This window comes from Helianthus annuus, chromosome 13 (genome assembly GCF_002127325.2).
Source record: "Helianthus annuus cultivar XRQ/B chromosome 13, HanXRQr2.0-SUNRISE, whole genome shotgun sequence".
NCBI lineage: Eukaryota > Viridiplantae > Streptophyta > Magnoliopsida > Asterales > Asteraceae > Helianthus > Helianthus annuus.
This window is the reverse complement of record NC_035445.2, coordinates 45964181-45976741: the sequence shown is the minus strand read 5'-3', so window position 1 is coordinate 45976741 and position 12561 is coordinate 45964181.

The window sequence follows — 12561 nt, the reverse complement described above, 5'->3', positions numbered from 1 at the left end:
CGCTTAAATGGGTTTTCTGCAAACTGCTTCGCGTTGTCGCTTATAATGTAGAGCGGAAGACCGAATCGGCATACAATTTGTTCCCAGAAGAAACGTGTCACGTTGTAGCCGGAGATGACTGTAAATGGTCGGGCTTCCACCCATTTGGTGAAATAATCCACCGCGACTAACAGATACTGAGCGCTTCCACTTGACCTTGGAAAAGGTCCGACGATATCAACGCCCCATTTTTGGAAGGGCCATGCAGCGGTTACTGGTATCATTTCGTTTTTAGCTCGAAGGCTGATTGGTGCGTGCCTTTGGCATTCGTCACACTGCTGGAGTTCTTTCACGGCGCTTTCATGCATCCCGGGCCAGTAATACCCCGCGTTTTTTACTTTTGTCACGATCATCTTGGGTCCGGCATGGATACCACAGATGCCGTAGTGTATTTCCCGGATGATATAACTAGCTTGTTCCGGGTCCAGACACTTTAGCAGTGGTCCAAGAAAGGTCTTTCGGTATAAGCCTCCTTCCTGCATCTGATACTGGAGGGAGTTAACTTGGATCTTTCTTGCTTCCGCTTTATCGGTCGGCAGAACGTCATGCACCAGATAATTAATTATTGGCGTCATCCATGTTTGTGGTGGCGCCTCGACCTGCACTACTTGCGGAGCTGCGATTGAAGGTGCAGCTAGAACTTCCACTCTCACTTCTTTGGCTAGGTGACTGAATGATACCGATGCCAGCTTGCTCAACGCATCCGCCTTTTTGTTCTTGCTACGAGGGATATGCTCGACCCTACATGCTTCGAATGATGCCATTGCCTGCTTTACCTGTTCAAGATATTCGATCATGTTTGCTTCCCTTGCCTCATACTCTCCGTTTACCTGATTTGCTACGAGCAGCGAATCTACATGGGCTATAACATTCTTTGCTCCGACTCTCTGTGCTAGGCGTAGGCCAGCTAAGAGGGCTTCATATTCAGCCTCATTGTTTAAACTCTTGAATTCTAGCGGAGTGCATACGTTATGTCCGTTCCGTCTGGATCGGTGAGAATTAGGCCCGCTCCTGATCCTTCGGCACTAGAGGCGCCGTCGGTATACAAGGACCACGGCTTTTCTGGAGCTTTTTCTGCCTCTTCGGTTCCTTTCTCCTTCGGTATTTCGACCAAAAAATCTGCTATTACTTGTCCTTTCAACGGACCTTTAGTTCGGAAGGTGATGTTGAATGCGCCCAATTCAATCGCCCATTTCGCCATTCGACCTGAGACTTCAGGTCGTCGGAGAACGTGTTGGATTCTTTGGTCTGTTCGTACCTCATTTGGATGGGCCTGAAAGTATCGGCGAAGCCTTCTTGAAGCATGGACCAGGGCCAAGGCTAATTTTTCCAAGTTTGAATATCTTGTTTCGTAATCTTTTAACGTTCGGCTTACATAATAAATGGGGATTTGTTTTCCAGTTCGGTGAGCGACTAATACTGCGCTGATGGCTCCGAACGATGCGGCTAAGTATACCGTTAACACCTCATCTTCTTCTGGTATGGTGAGAGTTGGCAAGGTACCCAAACATGTTTTAAGCTCTTCGAAAGCTCGTGCGGCCTCTCCCGTCCATTTGAACTCTGATCTAAAGCTTTTTCTGAGAACATCCATGAATGGGAGCGATCGGTCTGCGGCTTTTGACAAGAACCGATGGAGAGCAGCCAATCGTCCGTTTAAGGACTGAATTTCTTTAACCGACGTCGGAGGCTTCATTGTAAGAACAACGTCAATCTTGTCGGGGTTGGCTCGTAAGCCTTTTGACCCGACCATGACTCCGAGAAACTTGCCTTCTTCTACCCCGAATGTACATTTTTTTGGATTTAGCTTCATGTTGATGCTTCGGAGTCGAGTAAATGTTTCGAGTATGTCTTTCAGCATGGCGACCTCATCGTGACTTTTTATCACGATGTCATCAACGTACACCTCCACGTTTCGTTCGATCTGGTCCTTAAAAGCTTTATTCATCAGACGCTGGTACGTAGCACCGGCGTTTTTCAAACCGAACGGCATCTTGGTAAAACAATGCACTCCTTCATTGGTGACGAAGGCCGTCTTATCCTCATCTTCCCGCTATTTGTATTTGATGATAGCCTTTGTAAGCATCCAAAAAACACTTTAGCCTGAACGTTGCAACGGAGTCAATCTTCTCATCAATCTCCGGTAGGGGAAAACAATCTTTCGGGCACGCATTGTTTAGATCGGTGAAATCGATGCACATTCTCCATGAGTTATCTTTTTTTCGTACCATAACGGGGTTTGATACCCATGTTTGATACCGAACCTCCCGAATGATTCCTGCATCTAGGAGGCTTTTAACATCTTTTGCAATGGCTTTGGCTCGATCCGGCGCCATGTGCCTTTTTCTTTGTGCTATTGGTTTGATTGATTCTTTTACGTTTAGGTGATGTTGTGCCATAGATCTGGGGACTCCCTGCATATCGGAGTGCTTCCACGCAAAGACGTCTATCGAGTTGCTTAACAATTCCCATAAAAGCTTCTTCGTTCGTTTTGGGAGCTGAGCGCCAATAGCTACTTGTTGTTCAGGGAAATCCGGGTTGATTGCCCACAGTTCCGTAGGTACTTCGGACTTTTTAGAGCTTGTTTCTGCCGCATGTCTTACTTCGGCAACAAATGAATTCGATTCTGAACAGATGGTTGCAACACCGGCTTCGGTAGGGAACTTAATAGCTCCGTGTATTGTCGAACTAATTGCTCCAAGAGCTCGTAAACCGGGTTGCCCGAGTATTATGTTGTGCGAAGAATGAGTTCGAACAACCAGGAAAGTTAGTGGCACCGTCCTGCTTTTGTTACCGTCTTTGAATGTGGTTGGGAGAGTAATCTGTCCTATCGGACGGACTACTTCTCCCGAGAAGCTTATCAGTGGGGTAGATACTTCGATCAACTTTCCTTTTGTTTGGGGATTCAGCTGTTGGAAACACTGGATATACATGATCTCAAAGGCGCTTCCTCCATCCACGTAAATGCGTCGGACCAAGTGCCCGGCGACAACAGCTGAAATCGTGATCGGTCCATCCCGAGCATCTTCGGGATCGACCGGAGGAAAATACGTCGGCTGGTGCATCCATGCTGCCATATGCTGGTTCGACCGCTTTACTCCTCTTGGTTCGGCTGACCGGATCATATTGATTCCAGGTTCGGTGTTCGGATTGTCAACTGCTGTTGCTGGCTTCTTTCCATCTTTTACTTCTTTTACAAGATGCGAGAGTTTACCGGATCGAACGGCCTTTTCGATTTCTTGCTTTAGAGCCCAACATTCATCAGTTGTATGGCCTTTGTCTCGGTGATATTCACAATATTTCTTGGAGTGCTTATCCGAGGTGGGTCGTTGCTTCGATGGCGTAGGGAAACGAGTAGTTTCCGTGCTGAGGATTTCGCTCGGCGACTTTGTTAATTCGGAGAAACTGTTGAATCGTACGTTTCCTGTCCGAAAACTGCTTCGATCGGACTTTTGATACGGGCCACGGTTTCTGTTCCAGTTATTGTTCCTATCTTTTGGCGGTGATGCGTTCCGTCTCCATGATGTGGTTCGTGCTTTGGAATTCCTGGCAGTTGTTTCGTTCGGTTGGCCGCAAGCACTCTTCCCTCGAACAAAAGCTCGAGCCCTTTCTATGAGTGTCTCCATGGTTTTTGGGAGATCTTCGTGAAGTTTTTCCACCAATTGATTGTTCCGTACCCCGTGACAGAATCCCGATACTCGGAGCTGATCAACCGCCCCGCTTATCTGCATGCTTTCTCGGTTGAAACGGTCTATGAAATCTTCCACAGATTCTCCATCGCGGCGCTTTATATGGTGTACCTCAGTAATATCTTTTTTGCAGCGACGCTGCTGACAAAAGTTTTGCAGGAATATACGTCGGAAATCCTCAAAGTGGTTGATCGACCCTTCTGGCAACCCATCGAACCAAACTCTAGCCGATCCGGTGAGAGTTTGGGCGAACATATGACACCAAGCCGGCATTGGACACTGCTCGACCTTAGCCGCTCCGGCGAACGCGAACATGTGGTCGTCCGGTTCAGACGTACCATCGTAAAATTTCAACGTGGGAGGCATCTTTAGCTTAGCTGGGAGTGGGGCATTGACAATCCGTAACGTAAACTTTGACTGCGAAGTCATAGACGTGGGATGGTATGGCATAAGTAGCTCTTGGTCTTGGGGGTTTAAACCCAGAGATCCCAGAGATCCGGAAACGAAAGGGCCGACGGAGACAGGGTTTCCCCCTGAGTAGGCATTGGTGAACAAGTTTGTTCGGAGACTTTGCAGCATCTCATCTCGCTGTTGTTGCTGCTGTAACTGTCGCAACAGATCAGCGTTCCTCAAAAGGAAAGCGTTGTCGAAGCTCGGTAATGGCGTGGCAACTGGAGCAGTAACAGATAGCGTGGTGACAGAACTTCCTCCCACAGGATTTGCAGCTGGAGGAACCGACGCAGAGCCTATCGAGGCTGCTGAAGCGACAACTGCTGCTGTTGCAATTGTGGAGTTAGCGTTTCCTTCCCATATATCATTGTAAGATGGGAAAGGACTGGTGGAGATTGCTGTTGGTAATTCTGCCATGACTTCGAAAAAACGAGAACGAAGAAGTGAATTATGTGAATTCGAGGGGATGGCGCCACTGAAGACTCAAGAACCAGTTGATACGAGCTGGTCAGAGTATAGCTTCAGATGACCCGGCAAGAAACCTGCAAGATCACAAGTGACAAGCACACCGTTAGCCTCGTCACAGGGAGGGGGGCCTCTCTGTGACCAAGCTCGGGCGTGAGAATAAGTATCTGTGAGGAGGAAATAAGTTAGGGAGAGAGAGAGAGAAGTTTAGGGAGAGAGAGTAGCGATTACCCATTGCTGGAAGCCTTGGCGGGGTATTTATAGCTTTTGGGTGTGCTGATGTGGCAAGTTAGTTAGAGTCGGACCAGTCGCTATCATGGCAGTTATGGAGGTGGGACCCAGTTAGTTATACCGCACCATCATAATGTCCGGCCCGTTTTATGATGCAAGGTCCGGTCCGATCTTAGTAGGCCGTGGTTCGGCTCTGTTTATGGCGATGATTCGGTATGGTTTCATGCGGGAACACCCAAGCCAAACTTTGAAGCCAGCGTGAGACTAGTTAAGACAACATAGTCCGGGTGTGGGGCAACGAGGCTCTCAAATTCAGGGAATGCGGTAGCCTAATACAAGAAAGTCGCCGTTCTAAAAAAAAGTTCTTGTTAGGCTGTGGGGTTTGACTCGGGGAAGGGCTTGAGAGAGCTAGCTGGCATCGACGCCGATGGAGAACACTGCCCCCTCTTCGGTTTCGGAGGGTTTGGGAAATTCTCCCCGACTGGATTCTTTCTCTCTTATGTAGATTGGTTTAGTGAAGAGAAGACACCACCCCTTTGATGGGATGGAGAAGAAGGTGGTGTGAGGTAGAGGTTGTGGGCGATAAGTGGGGTTTTCATGTATAATAAACCACACCCCACAGTCTTACGATGGTTGTAGCTGATTTACACCCCTCTTTAATTATAGGGTTTTAATTGCCTATAGCATAACTCAACACAAACCCTCCATGCTTCTCCTCATTATGCCCGTTGTGCTACTCACTGCTAAGACCTTAGCATCTCTCTCAATCGCCCCGTAATAGTGTCTAATGTCATTCCATACTGAGGTGTACGTGCAATTTAACCCACTACACTCAATCTTAGTCCACTTTCCTAAGCATGTATAAATGCATATTTAATTTTTTAAAAGTTTATAGTAAGCTTAAACGAGTCCAAATAAGTAAATAATTAAATATGTTGTTAGATTACCTAAAGCGAAAACGATTTTAACCAATTAATTTAACCCAACATTTTATTTATAATTGTTTTTGCCTGATATAGGTCTGGTTTGACAAGATGCTTTTAAATGTTTTACCTTTTCTAGCATTGTTTGAAAGAAAAATCCATGGTTTTTAGGTTTTAGCTTTCTATAACTTTTAACTACATTTCCAAACAAATACAAATTGTTGTATAGTATATTTATACTTAAAGTTAATAAAAGTACTAAAAAAACCCTCACATTTCAACTACAAGCTCCAATAGATATGAAGATACAATGGATCTAACTTATTGAAGCATAATATAAAAAAGAGACTTTACAATCAAATCTATGTATCTATGTACAACAAATTCCTTAGCGTTTTTTTTTTTTTTTTTTTTTTTCTATATATATATAAGGAAGCCTCAAGATGCTAGTCATGGCATCTCACTAAAGTTTTCTTTTGTAGTTTTGCTCAAATGTGGATTTTACATACTAAGGTCAAATGTGTTGGCTATGTGCTTCATTTATGGTTAGAGTCTTGTAATAGTACGAATGCTTCCTAAATCATTACCAATTTGTCAATCTTTTAACAAAAACCCACTTTTGTTATTAGTTATTTGCTAACCACTTTCTAACTTAACTACTTAAGATCAAAGCCAAACATGCAACATTGTTGAAACCCTAAGGAAATATCTAATTCGTATTTCTAACTTAAGATCATAAGCATAATTGCTAGCTTCAGTTATGAGATTTTTAAAACCATAATCATAACCGAACTTCGGTTTCAGTTAATTAGTTATGAAGCTCACATATGGTGTGAGAATGTTTAGCATGATATTTAATTCGTTTAAATTTGTAATTCCATCACATTAGACCCCGATGTCATATTGTCATTACATCTAAAACACACATATTTGCAGGTGTTATGATAACATTCCTAATGTATCGTTTCGGTTCGGTTAATATTCGGTTATAGGACACTCTTAACTGTAACCATAACTGATTTATCAATTGATCTTAAAACCTTTACTATAACCATCTATTAATCTCGATTACCGGCTAATTTGGTTTGGTGACGGTTCGGTTAAACAATTAATATCGGTTAACGGTTAACGTGTGCTCACCTCTATTAGTTAATGTGCCGGTGCCACTTGGTTAAGTACAAGAATTTATTTTTTTTGAACGACAACTTTTATAAGAAAAGGCATAACCCTGCTAGCAAGCCGCCAGTAAGAGCGACAAACAATAAACACCAAAAGACACTTGTATATCAAAAGACTTCTAACTAGACCAATTCAAATGAATTTTTTTTTATCAATTCTTAGTCAAAAGAAAATTGTACGACTTGATCTCTCCACATATGTTATCAACCTTGAGCGGCACATTCTTGAAAAGTAAGTTGTTCCGAACTTTCTAAAGATACCAACACGCCACCATAATAATCGGTTGATAAATCCTCTTTTTAAGGATCAAACCTTGCACAAAATTGTGTATGCCAAAAAAATCTTGTATCGAGAAGGCAAAGATTGGTTGGATGCCACACCACTACCTGGTTCCAACTTACTTAAACCACAAACTATTGGAAAGCTAACTTAGAATTATCATGTAACTAACCGCCGCACGCTAGGTAATTTAAAAAGAATTACTTTCAATATATTGACCGATACCAACATTTATGATGCCTCTTCACTAGAAGTTATAGCGACCCTAATACCATATAGGAAGAATGTTTGAAAGCCTAGCATTTCATGTATGTTATAGAAATTGAAGTTCATTAAACTCCTTTAAACATGGATATTAGATACATTTTTTAATGGTAACGTTTACATACTCTTAGATTACACCAAATAAATCCTAATTTACTCCTTGCTGGGGATTGAATTAGATACATGATACAGAGTAAATGCCTGTATCAAAATGTAATAAAGGTTGTTGAAGAATCGATCGGGTTATATGAACTAGCTTTGCCTTCAAAGGTTTCACTTATTTAGAACTTGGTTAGATTGTTCCTACTTTTTAAACATTTTTTATGATTTATCAGAGGATGATGTTGTATGTTTGTTTACACTTATAAAGCTAGTTCCATTTATTGTGTGAAATGTTTTATGTTTGAGCAAGTTGCATACCAAACCTTCAATCATTTAATTTTATGATCTATAATATAAATGTCAAGTTCATAAGGAATAGTTATAGTCAAGATTACTTATGACATTATCAACTTGGACATGTGAACGATCAATGCATTTCTATGCTTCATAAGGAGGGATTATTAAAATTCGGTGACCACTACATTCATGCTATAATTAATGCCAAAAATCAGCAGAAAAAAAAAAAGAATACCATATTAAGGCCCATAAATCAATTTATTTAAGCATAACTGAGCGAATTAAATTGGTTTTCATTTGGTAGTTTTACACTATTACATGCCAGTAAAACGTAAAATTTAATAATCGTTATATTTATATTTACGCATAACTGATCGAATTAAATTGGTACGTAAAGTTTAATAATCGTTATATTTAAGTCAAAGTGAAAAAAAAAAAAAAAAAAAAAAAAAAAACTCATTAAAGAGCAACCAGGATTTTTATATGTTTTATTTGTGTCACCTAATTTTATTTTTTATTAAAACATTTATAAGAGAATTAAATGGAACTAGAAAAAAATTATTATTATTAAATAACTATAAAGAGTAACCTACCAAAATGGTACCTGAGGTTTGGTTACTTTTTTCACTTTAGTCCAAAACACAAATCTTTTGAACCTGGATCCCCTGGTTTCAATTTTATTGTTATTTTCATTTTGTTATAATAAAAACGTTAAATGACAACTATCTCCTTCATTAAAAGAGAGGAAAAAGACCAAAAAACTGGATATGAAAATGGTAATAGAATTGAAACCACATGACCAAATTTAAAAGTTTTAAGTTTTAGACTAAAGTGGTCAAACATAAGGGGCCATTTTGGGTTTCCTTATTAATTAGTGTATGAACATTATTTCTAGTGAAGATGAATATGATGATAGTTCCACTTGTGGTACGATAATACTCTAGTGCTTGACGATTGAGATCTACGTCTATTATATCTTTGTACCTCATATATTGTGATCGTTTTCCTCTTTTTGAAGTCCATGATCAAAGATCAAATATATCTACTTTGTTGTTAATTATTGATCTTAATATTGATTATTAATTGATTCTGGATAACATGATGATTGTATTTAGAAAAAATAATTATTTAAGATATACTAATTTAAGATTTGATTACTTAAGATTTAATTATTTAAGATATGATTATTGGAATTGAAAATGTATATTTTATTTCCGAGATAATGTTGCTTAAATTGTGGTATGTGTTTTACATTATAGGGTCATTTTTGTCATTGCTGGTTAATTTTACTTTATTCGACCCACTACATTAATGTTGGTTCATTGACATTTGATTTTATTCAATAAGTGTAGTTGCAAGGAGAAAAAAAAAAGCCAAAAACACTTTTAATAATCGAAATATTAAAAAGTAAAACTAGTAATTTTCTTTTCATATCTGTTAAACTTGCATAGATGTGAGATACGGCATAAGATTTTAATTTATCTTTAATAAATCAAATATGTATAACAATACAAGTGGGTGCGTGTACGATGCAACGAGAAACAAAACATATAGACGCTGGTAAAATGTTTGAAAAATTAACTAGTGAAATATTATATAGATTTGAAGGTATAGTAAACTGTAAACTTAAGACATATATTTTTTGTTGGGAGTTAATATTCACACATTCCTCCCCTCTATCTCTCTTTATACATACATAGATATATATAGAGTGAAATATAGTAAAAGAGAATGTGAAAATAAGATTTGGGGGTGTGAAAATAGTAGAAGTCTTTTTGTTTTTATATGGTAATATCATATTTATATTAAGAATAAAAAATATCATTATTATGGTGTTATTGTTTTCTAAAAAAAAACTAATAAAACATAAAAAAATTATAAAGTTCTAAAAAAGATAAGAAATATGCATGTTATTTGCATTTACCGATATAAAATCAACGATGATTGCAATTCTCTTTATACACATTGAGCCTTAAAAACGACAAATTAACCCTGTAAACTCTTAAAAATTAATATATAAAATAATCTCATTCTTCTCAAATGTATAATATATTATAGATGGATAGAGATTATGAGAAAACTTTATTTAATCGTTGCTAATCCTAAACTTTAAACTCTAAGAAATAAACCCTAAACCTCAAAAAAAAAAAAAATCTAAACACTAAACCCTAAAAACTAAACCTTAAAAGCTAAATCCTAAAGTTTATCGGCTAAAAGTTAAAACTAAATATTAAAGCTAAACCCTAATATCTAAAAATTAAACCCTAAACTCTACAAACTAAACCCCCAAAAAAATTCAACACAACTATCTATAATTTGATAAAATTTTCTTAAGAAGAAATTTTTTTCCTCATGATCAATCCTAATACACTACTACAGATAACGATATTTCTACACATAAATACACACTTACTTTAAACTTTAATAAATACTTAAAATAATATAATTAAAGAACTTTTTATATTATATGGCCGAAAAGTATTTCCATCATTATAAGTATTAATAAATTAAATATATTTAAAATAGAGGAGTACAGCTTTAGTTATATAATCTGCTATACCCACAAACAAATTAAACGAATAAATGTGGTGAATGACTTTGTCCCATGCATGGTTTAAAGTGTCTATGGAACGTTTCCACTTTCTCTCAAGACTTTACCTTATATACGAAATTGTGTAATAATATATTGTTGAATTTTACAGTTCTTTTTCTTTGTTAAATATTATCAAATGGGTGTATCTATTGGCACACCCATTTGTCTATCTACAAACCTTAAAAGATGTTTTTTGTCCTTATATGCACACCCTGCAGTGTCGAACTGTGGCCAAAACGCGACGTTTTGGTCCGATTAACCAGACAAAGACTGACGGGTTTCTGACGGGTCTGTTGACCGGACCAAAACGCCGAGCTTTGGCCGCGTTTTGGTCCTGTCAACCAAACAAAAGACTGACACCCGGTCTGATTGACAGGACCAAAATGCGGCCAAAGCTCGGCGTTTTGGTCCGGTCAACAGACCCGTCAGTCTTTGTCTGGTTAAACGGACCAAAATGCCGCGTTTTGGCCACGGTTCGACACTGTAGGGTGTGCACATAAGGACACAAAACACATTTTTGGGGTGACTATCTACACACCAAGTGTGTAGATAGTTTGGGCCTATCAAATTTTGTTACGTCACGTAAAAGCATCAGCAATGCAGATTATCAAAAACTTTTACAAACTTATAAGGGTATAAGGAGTGGTTAAACACTTTCAATAGGTAAACTTTTAAATCGACCAATCAAACAGTGTCACATCATTTTACCTATTATGTTTACCTATTGCTCAAAAACGTCGGCGGTGGTTAGACACTTTGGAATATGTAAACTATTTAAAAAAAAAAAATGTGTGATTGGTTGAGAAGGCATGGACTCCACCCCCCCCCCCTCTCCTCTTCACCGAGTTGGTGATCCTCCACTGAATTTCACCCCATTTCGGTAAACATTGAAGCAGCAAAAGGTTGACGGTGGTCACCGATCAGTGCCAACCCACCTTTGCTGCTCTACACCGTACCCTCTAAGGTAACTAATCACATTAACAACACATTAATTCTTGAGTTAATTGCCAAAATCATCCCTGAGGTTTGGGTACGTTTGCCATTTTCGTCCAAAATGACACTTTTGTACCAAATTGCCCCCAATGTTTGTAACTTTTTGCCATTTTCATCCAAACCACTAACTTATTTTTTTTCTGTTAAGTTGAGAATATTTGGATGAAACTGGCAAATATAAAACCACAGGGACGATTTTGGCAATTTACTCAAAACCTTTTTAATTTCTTTTATTTAATTATTTTTGTTACATATATAATAAAAAAGAATATACCTGGAATTTTTAGAAAAAAAAAATTAATAGTTCTGTCACATAATTTTTATAAATTTTCATCTAAATCACTAACTCAGTTTATTTTTTCTAGTTAAGATGAAGGATGTTTTAAATTTTATAAATTAAGACAAAAATTAATTTACAACTTCTTTATATAAATCAATTTTATAAAGAGAAAACGTTATCGGTGTGCAACACATAACAATCGATTACAACTTTTAGTATTTATCAGTTGTAGAGATAGAAAAAAAATTGTAAAACGTTACATATTTTTTAAATATGTTGAGCACCTAGGAAATATGTTGGTAGAAATAAAATATTTATTTAATTAAGATTATGAGGGTAACTAACTTATACTTATTCTGCGTGGCTTGAGTAAAGAAACTTTTGGTTCATTGCATTATAATTACAATTTGGTGGGTAATTTTAAGTTTTGGTAACGATACATTGTTTGATGGGGGTGGGGGGGGGTAGAAATAGAATATTTATTTAATTAAGATTATGAGGGTAACTAACTAATACTTATTCTGAGTGGCTTGAGTAAAGAAACTTTTTGTTCATTGCATTATAATTACAATTTGGTGGGTAATTTTAAGTTTTGGTAACGATACGTTGTTTGATAGGGGGGGCACTGGCTTCTGTTTTTCCTTAGGAGCGAATTTAAAAGAGTAGAAGATGAATTACAAACTTGGTACATATTATAAGATTTTTTTATTTAACCATTTTCAATTAATAAGGTCACCAGCATTTTAATTTTATAAAATTTAGAGGTTTAAGTAGATTTTA